Here is a 17,044-nt window from a genome sequence, read left to right on the forward strand (position 1 = left end):
TTCAAATATTTGTACTTGGATATGGTGATGTTAAGTTTCAAACCTGAAATTTAATTTTACGTTCAAATTAAATTTCCTAAATTTTTTGCTGGTGATCTAATAATGGTTTACAAGATTATGAGATTACAGGGCAGAAATTTCACATGCCACCAGTCCTCAAAGTTCTATGCCTCTCCATGCCCAAGGATAACTACTACAATTCTTAGTTTTAGAGAGAGTTTGGGTACTTTGGCTTTGTAACTTCCTTTGTCAAACCCAAGGTTTCATTTTTACTCACTTCTTTCTTTTTCTTTCTTTTTTTTTTTTTAAAGATTTATCCATTTATTATCAAGATTGGTGGGGAGGGTTGAGGGAGACAGTATAATGTGATGCAAAAAGATTTTTTTTTTTTTGCCTCCAACGTTATTGCTGGGGCTAGGTGCCAGCACTACGAATCCACTGCTCCAGGAAGCTATTTTCCCCCCTATTTTTGTTCCCCTTGTTGTGGTTGTTATTGTTGTTATAGCTGTTGTTGTTGGATAGGAGAGAGGAGTAGAGAAAGATAGACACCTGCAGAACTGCTTCACCACTTGTGAAGCGACTCCCCTGCAGGTGGGTTTTTTTTTCTATTTTTTAGAGAGTGACAGAAAGGCAGAGAGGGAAAGAGAATTAAAGAAATTAGAACACCAGGGAGTAAGGTGGTAGCGCAGCGGGTTAAGCACAGGTGGTGCAAAGTGCAAGGATTGGCATAAGGATCCTGGTTCGAGTCCCCTGCTCCCCACCTGCAGGGGAGTTGCTTCACAGGCAGTGAAGCAAGTCTGCAGGTTTCTATCTTTCTTTCCTCCTTTCTGTCTTCCCTTGCTCTCTCTATTTCTCTCTGTCCTATCCAACAACGACAACATTAAGAACAGCAATAATAATAACTATACAATAAAACAACAAGGGCAACAAAAGGGAATAAATCAATATTAAAGAAAAAGAAACTAGAACACCAAAGCTTCTATCAGTGAGGTGAATGTCTGGCTCAGACAAGGACCATACACAACAAAGCTGTACATCACCCAAATGAGGTATTATGTCCACCCTAACCGGAGATTGTTGTTGTTGTTTTTGAAAGGTTTATTTCTATACATAGAGAGTGATAGCTGTTTGGAGATATCATGATCAGTTTTCAATAGAAGGGACCTGGCAGATGAAAAGTAAAAACATATTTTTTATTTATGAAAAGGAAACATTGACAAAACCGTAGGATCAGAGGTGCACAACTCCACACAGTTCCCACCATCTGAACTCTGTATCCCAAACCTGAGATTTTTAACTGGATATATGTTTAACTTGTGTATTGAACTACAAAGCATTTCTTCTATGTGCACACTCAGAAACACAAATGTTCTGATGATTTTTTTTTTCTGATTTACAGTGCACAGAACACATGGTAGAAAATATTTTAGCCTTATATTGATAATAGTTAGAATAAAATTTCATCAGGTTCCAATGCTTTTGTAAAGACTATGATTTGGACTTCAAGTTGATTACTGGTATCCTGAAAATTTCATACATAGGAATTGGGAAGAAGTTAAGTAGAATAATTACTTAAGTAGAATTTTCTTGGTATCTGGTCACATTAGTCTCTAGTAAAGATGTTGCTAATCTCTTCCTAAATACTGTAACTACTGTCACCTTTCTTTAGTTTCATTTTAGTATCTAGAACAATGCAAAAAAGGATGATGATTCTGAAACTTTCAATGAGGTTGATTCTCATGGACATAATCATGGCCATAACTTTCAGTATGAGACTGCTTTATTATCTCGTTCTTTATTCTTGTATTTTACAAAATTTAGACATGAATAAAAAATGACACTACTAGAGCACTAGTAAAACATAATAATGAAAACAACAATGCATTAGATTTATTAGAAAACCTTTTCTACCTTAGAATGGTGATGATTGCCAAAGGTTTCTCTGTCAGGTTATACTTTAGTGTTAAATCTTTTATTATTAAAACACCCAAACACTTTTTTTTTATCTTAGTGGGTTAGAAGTTTATTTATTTTTTTCTTTCTGAGAATTTTAGTTAGGACGTTTATACTTGCATGCAGAAATACATGGATTTGATTTCTGCTCTGTTTTGCTCATTATAAAGCTTAGGTTATGAGGATTATGGTGGGTTCGTAGGACAAATTTCTCAGATTACTATATCACTATGTGTTGAAAAGGATATAAATGTCTAGATTGACCTAGCATGTTGAAGGCTGAGATAAGTTGCCTATGTACTCAGAAAAAGACTTAAAAGTAGCCTTTGTCCCACAATTCCATGTTTATAGTTACATTGACATTTTTTAAAATTTCCTTTTAGATTTTGGGTATTTTATATTGTTCCAGGGCAAAGTACATTTCTTTGACAAATATATATATCAAGTGTTAACCTAAAATTGTACCAAATGTTTTGTCTTTGTTATTTCAAAATTTTATTTACCATGTTTGATTATATCCTGTGGCACTTGTACTATGTAACTTGTTCTTCAAGGACAAACTTTATATTGACATACTATACTAATTTTAATTTTTCTTGCACTCACTTATTCTTTTTTTATTTTCATATATCAACATATGTAGTATACCTGACTAGCTTTTAAAAATATCTTTAATATCTGTCTTCAAGGCCAGTTATATTCTACCCCCTCCTACTGTGTCACCACTCAAATTTCATAACATTAATGCTTTAAACAATTTTTGATGATCTCAGTTTTATTTTGTATTTTTTTTCTACTTACTTTTTTCTGTTTTAAAATCTTTGAATAACATTTTTTATATTCTATGATTTTTTGACACAAACTAATTTAGGACATACTCTAATGATCATAATCTATTAATCTGTACTTTATAGTTTTGACTTCTATTATCTGAGGGTTTTTTTTTCCCCTTTTTTTCTTGGCAAGCTTCTCCTTCTTCTCCTTCTCCTCCTCCTTTTCCTTCGTTTTGCTTAATTATTACTGGGCTTCGGTGCCTGCCCTATGAATTCACAGGTCCTGGTGAATTCACCTGCCGGACCTGCTTTGCTGCTTGTGAAGTGTCCCCGCTGCAATTGGGGGATGGGGGCTCAAACCCAGATCCTTTCACAGGTCCTTGTGTTTAGAACTAAGTGGTCTTAACTGGGTGCACCACAGCCTGGAGCCCCACCCCCATCTCCACCAAGCTTCCTTCAACATAACGGGGGATGGGCTCGAACCTGAGGCCCGCGCATGGCGGAGTCTCACACTACACATTTGCTATGTTGTCAGCTGGTAACGTAAGGTGTTTTAAGTTAGCGGCAAACTACTGTTAAGATAGTATTATTTATGGCAATCATTTACAGTCTATAAAAGTAGATTATATAGAAGCATTCCTTTATAAAAATTGAATCATGTCACAGGCTATAAAATGGAATTATCTTTGATAGATAATCATACTAGTGTATGTTTCTATTATTTCCTAGAAATAGTGGATGGTGAATAAAGTAGTGGCAGAGAGGTTCCCGCATAGCCTCCTGGTGAGCGTTACTTCTCAAGTCCAACTTTCTGAGTTAAGATGTATTTCTGAGCTAAAGTTCAGTACTTATCAGCTTTTTGTCATTGAAGAAATTGCTGAATCTTGCTGAATCTTTCTCATCTTCAATTTATTCCCTAAAAATGGAGAAAATAATAGCACTATGAAACAGCCAACAAACATACCACCTGGCATAACATGAGAATGAAATAAATTGTAGCTATTTTTATTCTGTGCAGATTCTTGATGCTTCCTTTTTTGTTCTGTAGTGATTTGAAAAGCCAGGTGTGCATCCTGTTTTTAATTCCAGTGATGAGTATCTCTGCAGCTTTCCAAAACCTCAATCTAGGCTGTGTATTTCTAACCACTCAGGAACAACAGTTGAACATTTCTTTACTTTGATTCATGTAAAGTTAAACTCAGCAATGCTTGGGCAGATTTTTACATTTTACCATTTTCTTGATAGTCATGGATTTTATTAATGCTGTGCAGAAATTTGCTCAGTGAGGACCTGGGTTCAAGCCACCAACCCCCACCTGCTGGGAGGAAGCTTCATAAACAATGTAGCAAGCACTATAATAGTCTCTCTTTTCTCTCTCCTTCTTTAAACCCCACTGCTCCTCTCAGTTTTTCTCTTTCCTATCTAATTAAAAAAAAAAAGGAAAATGGCCATCAGGAATAATGGACCACAGCCACCGAGGCTCATCAATAATCAATAATTCTGGTGGCAATTAAAAACAAACAAACAAACAAACAAACAAAAAGACAAGCCAAGACAAAAAAAATGTGCATCTTGGATGGAGCTTAAAGGAATCATATTAAGGGAGATCAACCAGAAAGAGAAGAATGAATATGGGATGATCTCACTCATGGACAGAAGTTGAGAAATCAAAACAGAAAGGGAAACACAGATCAGAACTTGGACTGGGCTTGGTGTCTGGCACCTAAGTAAAGGACTCTGGGTTTGTGTGTGTGGGGACTTTCAGATCCTTGTGGCTGATGGTGGAGGAGGACCTAGGCTGTGAGTGAGAATGTTTTACAGAAATCTGAGAAATTTTACACATGTTCCAACAACTGTATTTACTGGAAACCATTAACCCCCCCTATCAAAAAGCAAACAAACAAAACTGCTCAGAAATGCAGTCTCCTGTCTATAGAATGAAATGCAATGAATACCTCACTACTGCTTCAGCTACCAGCCCAAGGAGTAAAGCGATAGCTCCATATAGTCAGGACTTGATCAGTAATGGACAGCCAACTTAATTATCATCCCTGTTTCCAATTTGAGACTAACCAGAGGAAGCCAGCTAGTGACCCCTAATCACTCACATAGATGCCCTTGTTCTAGGTAGCTCCCTCCTGCTTTCCTGGGGCAATGCATCCTAGCAGGTACCCTGAACACCCAATTTCTATTCCCTGACCCCTCCTGCCCTCTGCCTGTCTTTGATCTATGAAAAAAAGATAATCAGTTATCAAGATAACTTTTCCTGTTCCTCTTTAACTTGTCTTCCTTTATTTCCATAAACGTCACAGCTTGCTTGTTCTTCTGCCTTTTGCAGTCTTTTTAGAATATCCATTGAGAATTTTTGTTAAAAGGCCTATTGCCCATCCTTTCTTTTTATTTTGATAGGACAGAGAGAAATTGAGAGGAATGGGGGAGACAGAAAGGAAGAGAGAGAGAGATAGCTACAGCTTTGCTTTACTGCTTATGAAGCTTCCCCTCGCAGGGGGGAGACTGGGGGATAGAACCCAGATCCTTGTTCATGGTGATGTGTATGTGGTTCCAGATGCTATTTTTCCAAAAGATGCTCTTTTCCTCGGCCTGAAATGGGTATTGTTAATGCATATATGGGGGGACAGTACTGTCTTGAGAGCCATGAGAGAACCCATGTTAGTTATAACCCATGAAACAGTGCCCTATGGAAGAGAGAGGTCAGGTTGGCGGCAACAGAGACACTCCATTCTTTTTTTTTTTTTTTTTTTTTTTTTGTCGTTTTTGTTCCTTTCTGTCTCCGGTGAGTGCTATGAACTGAGACAAGTGCATCTTTCTTCCATTACCTAAGCAAGACAAATTATTTTTTCTTAGAGAAGAGGACACATATAGGACAGCAGTTTTGTTGAATACTCTATCTCCATTTAGTTTTCCCTACTGTTAAAAAAAGGTTTATGTGCTTATTTATTTTATTTTTATATCATCTTATTGGGGAGGGGCCAATGATTTAAGAAACAGTTGTTGACACATGGACACCTTTTCCTATTTCTCCATGATAGGCTTCTGCAAAACACTCTTACCCGCAACTGAGGTCTTCTTTTACCATTATGCACCAAGACCTGCCTCCTCCTTTCCCAGAATTCTTTGCTTTGGTGCAGCACTCAGCTATTAGGAATAATGACAACATCTCCATTGCCTTATCTTGCATGGAACTTGAAGGAATCATGTTCAGAGAGATAAGCCATCAAATAGAAGAATGAACACCATGTTATCTCACTAATGGGTGAACATTGAGAAAGATGTGCTCTTTTGTATGAGAGAGATCCCAGAGTACAGTTCAGTTCTGACTTCTGGTAGTGTTGAGCCTTGAACCCGGGACTTCTGACATCTCAGATAGGCAAATTCAATGCTCAAATATGCTGCATTGTCTCCCTGGCCTTATTGTCATCCCATGAGAAGTAACGCCCAGATTCCATAAATGATTTGTTATTATCATTTGATTCTGGAGATATCATGTGCTTAAGCTTTTGCCATATCTTTCTGGCAATTTCAGTTAGGGAAAGTTTAGAGAAGTCTAGGTATTGCTGCAGAAATGTCAACTCAATTGCTATACAAACCCCAACTAGGAAATCAACACAGCACATCTATTCAGTTTTAGTAAAATAGGAATTGGGGGTTAGTTTTCTTGATAAATATATCTTTGCTTTTTTTTTCACTATTTAAATTTTTTTTTTTATTTAAGAAAGGATTAATTAACAAAACCATAGGGTAGGAGGGGTACAACTCCACACAATTCCCACCACCCAATCTCCATAACCCACCCCCTCCCCTGATAGCTTTCCCATTCTCTATCCCTCTGGGAGCATGGACCCAGGGTCATTGAGGGTTGCAGAAGGTAGAAGGTCTGGCTTCCGTAATTGCTTCCCCGCTGAACATGGGCATTGACTGGTTGGTCCATACTCCCAGTCTGCCTCTCTCTTTCCCTAGTAGGGTGTGTCTCTGGGGAAGCTGAGCTCCAGGACACATTGGTGGGGGCTTCAATCCAGGGAAGCCTGGCCGGCATCCTGATGGCATCTGGAAACTGGTGATTGAAAAGAGAGTTAACATACGAAGCCAAACAACTTGTTGAGCAATCATGGACCCAAAGCTTGGAATAGTAGAGAGGAAGTGTTAGGGAGGTACTCACTGCAAACTCTAGTGTACTTCTGCTTTCAGATATATATTTTGCAGTAGTTTATGGATACGTGTGAACATAAGCTCTCTCTTACAGAAACTGGTGTACATCTAGGTTTTGGGACTTTGTTAGAGAGTGAACCACCTGAAATGGAATTAGAGTATACTATAAAAGGAAAGGTCTCACCCGAGTAATGAAGCTGAAGGATTGTCATTCCACACGTGAAGTCTCTGGACACAGTCTGAGGTGAAGCATGTTGAGGTGGCAATCGTTGCGTTGGTTAGGTTGTGATCGGCGGATGCAATATTATTTTGTATGGATTGGGAGAGGCATACGGGAAAGTGGGCCCTATCCAAGGGTTCCAGGACTGGGGGAAGTAGGGGCTCTATGATGTGAGGTTCCTGCTGTCTTAGGGTTCAAAAAGACAATCGATAGTTAATGTTTTTCAAAACACAAACTGAATCTTTTTAATATATAGGCTGTGTATTTGATATGCGGACTCTCTCAAAAGCCTAGACCAAGTAGATTAGAAGTATCCAATAGCACAGCTATATACAAGATACTGGATACTGTACAGCAAACCATAAGAAAAGGACTTTTCAAAGTTAACCCAATTACCAAATAATGTGATGATAACATTAACTATCGATTGTCTTTTTGAACTCTAAGACAGCAGGAACCTCACATCATAGAGCCCCTACTTCCCCCAGAGACATACAATTGATTTTCCCCCTCTCATATTAATCAACTACTGATTTATATGTCTACACTTTTCTAGGAGTGTACATAAACACCATTCCCACCACCAAAAGACTGTGACCCATCCCTCCCGCCCACTCCCACCCCTCACTGGCCTAGGAAGCTACATGTCTACCCCTCACCACAGGGTTTTTACTTTGGTGCCCTACTTACAATTTGATCAGGTCCTGCTTTTAGTTTCCCTTTCAGATCTTCTTAGTCAACTTCTGTTGATGAGTGGGATCATCCCATACTCATCTTTATCTTTCTGACTTAGCTCACTTAACATAATTCCTTCTAGCTCTGTCCAAGATGGGTCAGTGAAGGTGGGTTCATTGTTCTTGATAGCTGCATAGTATTTCATTGTGTATATGTACCACAGCTTTCTCAGCCACTCATCTGTTGTTGGGTACCTGGATTGCTTCCAGGTTTTAGCTATTATGAATTGTGCTGCTATGAACATAGGAGTACACACCTCTTTTTGGTTGGGTGTTATGGAGTCCTTGGGGTATAACCCCAGGAGAGGAATTATTGGGTCATATGGAAGGTCCATGTCTAGCCTTCTGAGAGTTTTCCAGACTGCTCTCCACAGAGGCTGTACCAATTTACATTCCCACCAGCAATGTAAAAGGGTTCCTCTGTCCCCACATCCTCTCCAGCATTTGTTGCTGCTGTCCTTTTTGATGTATGCCATTCTTACAGGAGTGAGGTGGTATCTTAGTGTTGTCTTAATTTGCATTTCTCTGACAATCAGTGACCTAGAGCAGTTTTTCATATGTTTGTTAGCCTTTTGGATCTCCTCTGTGGTGAATGTTTTGTTCATATCCTCTGCCCATTTTTGGATGGGGTCATTTGCTTTTTTGGTGCTAAGTTTGCTGAGCTCTTTATATATTTTGGTGATTAGTTTCTTGTCTGATGTATGGCATGTATGGCATGTGACGATCTCCCATTCTGTGAGGGGTCTCTCTGTTTGTTTAATAGTTTCTTTGGATGTGCAGAAGCTTTTCAATTTGATGTAGTCCCATTGGTTTGTTTCTGCTTTAGTCTTCCTTGCAACCAGGTTTGATTCATCAAAGATGTCCTTGAGGTGTAGGTGGGAAAATGTATTACTAATGTTTTCCTCTAAGTATTTGATTGTTTCTGGTCTGACATCTAGGTCTTTGATCCATTTGGAGTTGATTTTTGTTTCTGGTGAGATAAAGTGGTTCAAATTCATTCTTCTGCATGTTACAACCCAGTTTTCCCAGCACCATTTATTGAAGAGAGCCTCCTTTTTCCATTTAATCCTTTGGGCCCCCTTATCAAAGATTAGATGTCCATAGGTGTGGGGATTTATTTCTGGGCTTTCAATTCTGTTCCACTGGTCTGTGTGTCTATTTGTTCCAGTACCATGCTGTTATGATGATATAGTTTATAGTTTTTATAATATAGTTTAATATAGTTTCTATAATATAGTTTAAGGTCTGGGAGTGTGATGCCTCCATTTCTGTTTCTTTTCCTCAAGATGGTTTTGGCAATTCTAGGTGTTTTCAGGTTCCAGATAAATGATTGTAGTGCTTGTTCTATTCTCTTAAAGAAGCTTGGTGGAACTTTGATGGGTATTGCATTAAATTTGTATATGGCTCTGGGGAGAATATTCATTTTGATGATATTTATTCTTCCAATCCATGAGCATGGGATATCTTTCCATTTCTTGGTTTCAGCTTCTATTTCCTTGAGTAGCGATTCATAGTTTTCAGCATACAAGTCTTTCACTTCTTTGGTCAACTTTATTCCTAGGTATTTGATTGATTTTGCTGAAACAGTAAATGGGAGTGATTTCTGGATGTCTTCTTCTTCAGATTTAGTGTTTGCATAAAGAAATGCCACTGATTTTTGTACATGATTTTGTAGCCTGATACCTTGCTATATTGCCTAATAACTTCCAGTAATTTTCTGCTGGATTCTTTAGGTCTTTCTATGTATACTATCATATCATCTGCAAATAGTGAGAGCTTGACTTCTTCCCTTCCCATCTGTATTCCTTTGATTTGTTTCTCTTGCCTGATTGCTATGGCAAGAACTTCCAATACTATGTTGAAGAGTAACGGTGACAGTGGACAGCCCTGTCTAGTCCCCGATCTGAGGGGGAATGCTTTCAGCTTCTGTCCATTGAGCATGATGTTGGCTGTAGGTTTGCTATATATAGACTCCACTATCTTGAGGAATTTCCCATCTATTCCCATTCTTTGTAGAGTTTTGAGCATGAATGCGTGTTGGATCTTGTCAAAGACTTTATCTGCATCTATTGAGATAATCATGTGGTTTTTGGCTTTGCTTTTATTGATGTGGTGAATGACACTGATTGACTTACGGATGTTGAACCAGCCTTGCATTCTTGGGATGAATCCCACTTGGTTGTGATGAACAATCTTTTTGATATGTTGCTGTATCCGGTTGGCCAAGATCTTGTTTAATATTTTGGCATCTATGTTCATCAGAGATATTGGTCTGTAGTTTTCCATTTTTGTTCTGTCCCTATCAGCTTTTGGTATCAGGGTGATGTTGGCTTCATAGAAGGTGGAAGGGAGTATTCCTGTTTCTTCAATCTTATGGAATAGCTTAAGAAGTATGAGTATTAACTGTTTCCTGAAAGTTTTGTAGAATTAGTTTGTGAAACCATCTAGTCCAGGACTTTTGTTGTTGGGAAGATTCTTTTTTTTTTTTTTTTTTTTTTTATTGTTGTAGTTATTATTATTGTTGTTGTCGTCGTTGTTGGATAGGACAGAGAGAAACGGAGAGAGGAGGGGAAGTCAGAGAGGGGGAGAGAAAGATAGACACCTGCAGACCTGCTTCACCGCCTGTGAAGCGACTCCCCTGCAGGTGGGGAGCCGGGGTTCGAACCGGGATCCTTATGCCGGTCCTTGTGCTTTGCGGCACCTGCGCTTAACCCGCTGTGCTACAGCCCGACTCCCGGGAAGATTCTTAATAACGGTTTCAATTTCTTTGTCTGTGATTGGTGCATTTAGATTTTGTAGTTCTTCTTGGTTCAGTTTTGGAAGGGCATATGTTTCTAGGAATTGTTCCATTTCTTCCAGATTCTCTAGCTTGGTGGAGAATACTTCTTTATAGAAGTTTCACAGCATTCTCTGGATTTCTGTGGTGTCAGTTGTGATATCTCATCCATCGTTTATAATTCTATTAATTTGAGTCTTCTTTCTTTTTTGTTTGCTGAGTCTGGCTAGGGGTTTGTCAATTTTGTTTAATCTTTCAAAGAACCAACATTTGGCTTCATTGATCTTTTGTATGGTTCTTTTATTTTCGATGTGGTTTATTTCTGTTCTAACTTTAGTGATTTCTGTCCTTCTGGTTGCTTTAGGGTTCCTTTGTTCCTCTTCCTCTAAGTCCTTGAGGTGTGCAGTAAGGTCGTTCATTTGAGCTTCTTCTTGGTGTTTAATATGTGATTGTATGGCTATAAGCTTCCCTCTCAGTACTGCTTTAGCTGTGTCCCAAATATTTTGATAGGTTGTGTCTTCATTTTCATTAGTTTCCAGGAACATTTGAATTTCCTGCTTGAGTGAGTCTCTGACCAAGTGGTTCTGAAGGAGTATGTTGTTTAGTTTCCAAATTCTGTGACTTTTAATAATTTTCTGTTTGTTGTTAAATGTTAGTTTTACTCCACTGTGGTCTGACAAGATACTTGGGATGATTTCAATGCTCTTGAATTTATTGATGCTGTCTTTGTGGCCTAACATGTGGTCTATCCTTGAGTATGTGTTATGTGGATTTGAAAAGAAGGTGTATTCCAGTTTTTTGGGGTGGAGGAGTCTGAAAATGTCCAAGAGGTCTAGTCTGTCGATCTCTTCATTCAATTCTCTTGTATCTTTATTGGTTCTCTGCTTTGTTGAGCTGTCTAAGTGTGAAAGTGGGGTATTGAAGTCTCCCACTATTATTGTATTACTATTGATGTATTTTTGAAATTATTTCAGTAGGTGCTTCATGTATTTAGATGGTCCCTCATTGCATGCATAGATGTTAAAAATTGTTAAGTCTTCTTGGCTGATTGATCCTCTAATCATTATGTAATGTCCTTGCCTATCTTTTATTACTTTATTTAATTTAAAATCTATCGTGTCTGAGATGAGAATGGCTGTTCCTGCCTTTTTTGTGGTCCGTTAGCCTGTATGATAGTTTTCCATCCTTTCACTTTAAGTCTGTGTTTATCTTGTTGTGACAGATGGGATTCTTGCAAGCAGCATATGGTTGGGTTATGTTTTCTGATCCATCCCCCACCCTGTGCTTTTTTTTTAAGTTTTTTTTTTGATATTTAACTCTTTTTTAAAATATTTATTTTATTTATTTCCTTTTGTTGCCCTTGTTGTTTTATTGTTGTAGTTATTATTGTTGCTGTCGTTGTTGGATAGGACAGAGAGAAATGGAGAGAGGAGGGGAAGACAGAGAGGAGGAGATAAAGATAGACACCTGCAGACCAGCTTCACCACCTGTGAAGCAACTGCTCTGCAGGTGGGGAGCCGGGGTTTGAACCGGGATCCTTACACTGGTCCTTGTGCTTTGCGCCACGTGCGCTTAACCCGCTGCGCTACAGCCTGACTCCCCACCCTGTGCCTTTTGATGGGTGAGTTTAAGCCATTGATGTTTATTGATACTATGGATTTAATGTATTGTAGTGCCATTGTTCAATAAAATTTTTTTTTGTTTGCTCTGATATATTGCAAGTATTATAGTGATGTTCTTGTTTATAAGAGGTCTTTTAGTACCTCTTTCAGGGCCGGCTTGGTGATGGTTGCCTCCTTTAACTGTTGTTTGTCTAAGAAGGTTTTGATCCCTCCATCTAGTTTGAATAAAGTCTAGCAGGATATATTATCCTTGGTTGAAACCCTTTTTCATTCAGGGCTTGATAGATATCTTGCCATTCCCTTCTGGCTTTTAGAGTTTGAGTGGAGAAGTCTGCAGATAATCTTATGGGTTTTCCCTTGTATGTGACTTTTTGTTTCTCTCTTGCAGCCTTTAGGATCCTTTCTTTATCCTTACTTCTTCTCATTGTGACTATGATGTGTCTTGGTGTCTTCAGGTCTGGGTTGATTCTGTTTGGTACTCTCTGGGCCTCTTGAATCTTGATATCCTTTCTGTTATTCAGGCTTGGAAGTTTTCTTCTATTATTTCCTCTAGAATGTTTGCTTCCCCTTCCTCTCTTTCTTCCTCTGGCAGGCCAATTATACGAATGTTACTTCTTTTGAGATCATCCCATATGTCTCTGTTGTTGTTTTCAGTGTCTCTCAATCTCTTTTTAAGCTCTTTCACCTCTTTCTTTCCACTGTATATTCTAGGGGTAACAAGAGGGGAAAGGGAACTAGAGCAGAGATACACACATAGAGAGTCCACTCTGAGTCCGATTTCTTCCCCAAAATAATTCACAAATTCAGAAAGGCAAAGAAGAAGGAAGAAGTGTATGACAAGTTTACAAAAAAAGAGAGAGACAAGAGAGAGAAAATAGAAAAGATAAGAAAAAGAGCTGTAATTAAAGAACAGTGAAAGGAAATTCTCAAATGTGTATCAGTGAATTCAAAAAAGCACACTGTTTGGTGGTGTGGTGGCTGGGGGCTGTGACTTTGGAAGCTGTAGGATTAAGGAAGAAAGGATGACAAGAATGAGAAAAAGAAAAATAAAAAAAAGAAAGAGAGAGAAAAAAGAAAAAGATAAGAAAAAGAACAGTCATAAAAGGGCAGTGAAAGGAAAGGGTTTTTTTAATGTATTTATTTTTAATTATTTAATTAGCTATGCGGGGTGAGGTGGGGGGGGTTGGCTACTTAGAAAGAAAAAAGGCCAGAGGTTTCAGAAGGGTATAGACTTAGAATTAATGATACTCCCTGGTGGGACAGGAATTTGGTAAAGAAAGGGAGCTCCTAGCAGGAGATCCTGCTAGGAGCTGGTCCCCAGGGACTGGTTATGGGGGGGTTGCGGGGAAGGAGGTATGCTTGAAAATTAAAAGGAGAAAAAATAATTTTCCCCCCTTTTTTCCCTACTCTAATTCTTAACCCAAATTAAGTTATAGTCACCTCCTTGGTGTCACTGCTAGGACCCCTTATTTGCTGGCCTGCTAAAGGCAGAAAATCCTACCGTTTCCAGGAGATGTGGTCAGAACTCAGCCACTAGCAGCTTCTCAGTCCGCCATCTTCTGGGAAACCCTCCCCCCCCCGAAGCTTTTTTAAAGGATTTCTCAAAAATGAAAACTAGCTCCAAGTCCTTTTGATTCAATGAGAGTTGTACTCAAGATGCCCTCGGATCCACCCTCAGGGTCATGGTGGTCTCCGGAGACTCCCAAGAGAAAGCCCCCGAGCTACACTGCTCCCTCCTGGTCCTCTGCTGGCCACCCAACAGCGCTCTGCAACTGGCCGAGGAGCCACCTTCCCAGGCCAAGGACAGTGCTCGGAGCACCCGCCTTGCCCGCCGCCACCTGGGAAGTCTGGAGCAGCCCGCCCACTAGTCCGTGCCACCTCTACTCTAATTCTTAACCCAAATTAAGTTATAGTCACCTCCTTGGTGTCACCGCGAGGACCCCTTATTAACTGGCCTACTAAAGGCAGAAAATCCTACCGTTTCCAGAAGATGTGATCAGAGCTCAAGCCACTAGCAGCTTCTCAGTCCGCCATCTTCCGGGAACCTCTTTCACTATTTTTTTAGTACTCCTTAAAGTTCTTTGAAATGGACTTAGAAAAAAAAATCACTCCTCTACCTAAGAACTACATAGTCTTGGACAAGCTACTGAAGCTTCCTCTTATTTTTAATAAAAAAGGTCAATAATAGGATTTTTAAGGCATCACATATGTCACAAAGCATCTCATTTCTTTTTCATGCGTCATTATGTATTATTTTTGATCCTCTGGAAAATCTTCTGGGGGTAGAAACAATCAGTTTCCTTATTTCACAGATGAGGAAATGAAGGTTCAGGGTGGTTCAATGTGTAAAACATCATTTATGAATTGAGTGGTGGATTTGGATCTGGATAATCTTAACTGGGACTTGTGCTTTAAACAATGGTACAGTATTTATTGATTTTGCAATTTTTATCATTAGAAATTGTGACAGTGGTCTACAAAATGATGGAACTTCAGTGGATAGTTTTTCACTCATATGTGTGTATGCATAATTGTACCCACCACCAAAATCCCTTTTTTCCCACTTTATTGGGAAGGGTGGTTAGTGGTTTATCATATAGTTGTTGACACATAGCTACAGCCTCTCACGACAGGTGTCTGAGAGACACTTCTCCCCCAACCTATAGGCCCTTTTCCATCATTGTGCACCAGGACCCCAGCACCTTCCTATCCCATCCTTGACCCTCTTTTCCCCAGACCTCTGTTCTGGTACAATACAACATGACCCACTTCAAGTTTCACCTTATGTTTTTCCCTTATGATCTTGGCTTCTTAATTTTCACTGATAGTGCACTTTCTGTGAATTCAGTCCTCACAAACACTTTGTGGGTTTCCATGACTCATACTGAGATACACTCCATAGGAAAGTAGCAAAGTATTTAAACAGAAAGCAGACAAAAACACATGATACTTCACAGATAAAGATTTGTCCTTCCCTTTCTGGCTTAGCCATGAACTATACAACTGTATACGGTACAGTATACAACTATACCATAAGCCACTAACTCACCTTCCCAATAAAATGGGAAAGAAAGGTTTTGGTGCTGGGTACAATTACACATACACATATATGAGTGAGAAACTATCCATTGACATTTTATAACATAACAATTTTTCATGTAATGAAATTTCATAACATGACAACTTCAAGGTCAGTTCAAGATGGACCATGAAATTCTTTTTTCTCTTTTCATTTGATAGTACAGAAAGAAATTGAGAAGGGAGAGGAGCACATAGAGAGGGAGAGAAAGATAAATGCCTGCAGACCTGCTTCACCACTCATGAAGCATCCTCCCCTGCAGGTGGGAAGTGGGAGTTCGAACCTGAGTCCTTGCATGTATCTTTGTGTGTAGTACTATGTGCACTTAACCAGCTCTGGACCTTGTAATTATAACTGGGAGAAATGGGAAATAGCATGGCTAGGTGATAGAATCAATAAAATGAAGGTTTTATTAGGGTCAAGGAGTTGTTTCAATTGAGTTTCTAGAAGGAATAAAATGGAGACAGAGTGTGGAAGACAGGGTGCATGAAGTGGGTTACTGATAAGAGCAAGGAAGAGAGGGTCTAAGGTAGGAGAGTACAGAACTACAGGAGAACAAGAATTAAAAGTACTATCAAGTGAGATTAGTGTCAAAATTATAAAATACATATTGAAATCAGTATGAATTAGAATGAAAAAAAAACTGTTGAAAATAATGATAGTAATTCAAACTTTAAATGGTCCAAGATGGCAACAACAAATGTTGGAGAGGATGTGGGAGAAAGGGGATACTTCTGCCCACCGGTGGGAGTGTGCTTTGGTCTATCTTCTGGTAAAGAGTCTGCAGCTTTCTCAGGACACTAGAAATAGTCCTTCTGTATGACCCAGAAATTTCTGTTCTGGGGATTTACCCAAATAAATGAAAGCACATATCAGTAGAGATCTGTGTATACCTATGTTCATAGTAGCATGACTTGTAATAGCCAAAACCTGAAAGCAAACCAGATGTCCAATGATGGATGAATAATAAAAAAACAACTGGTCTCTATATATGATAGAATGTATATACACATATAATGTATGTATATATATGTATATGTATATATATATATATATATATATATATATATATATATATACACACACAGCTGTTAAAAACAATGCGATACTTGCCTTTGTGTCATCTTGAACAGAATTAGAAGACATCATGTTAAGTGAGATAAGCCAAAAAAAAAAAAAAAGGACAAAGACCAAAATTAATTCACATGTAAATAGGAATTGGTAAATAGAGACTGGGACTAGGCATGGTGTATTACATCAAAGCAAAGGACCTGGGAGAAGCAAGGGTGGAGGTGTGGAAGAGAAATTTGATATCCTGGTGCATAATGAAATTATATATATTGCTTTCTTTTATTAATAATTTACAAAATTACAAAATAAAAGGGGTACATTTTCACACTGTTCCCACCACCAGAGTTCTGTTTTCCCATTCCCTCCACTGGACACTGCAGTGACTCTTCCAGGGTCATACAAATGTGCTGACTATTATTTCCATATCTATCTATCTATCTATCTATCTATCTATCTATCTATCTATCACCATCTATTCCCCCTTTTTCCCATGGTTCTGCCTTCTCTTCTTTTTAAGTCATGCCTTCTTTTTCCCCTCTTCTCTCTTTATGATTCTGATAGAATTGGAATTCAGAACCATCTTATTATTTCTCCCTTTCTGAGAGTATGGGCCAAAATTCTCTGTGTGGTACAGAAATTGGGAGTTCTG

Source organism: Erinaceus europaeus, chromosome 5, assembly GCF_950295315.1.
Source record: "Erinaceus europaeus chromosome 5, mEriEur2.1, whole genome shotgun sequence".
NCBI classification, from domain to species: Eukaryota; Metazoa; Chordata; class Mammalia; order Eulipotyphla; family Erinaceidae; genus Erinaceus; species Erinaceus europaeus.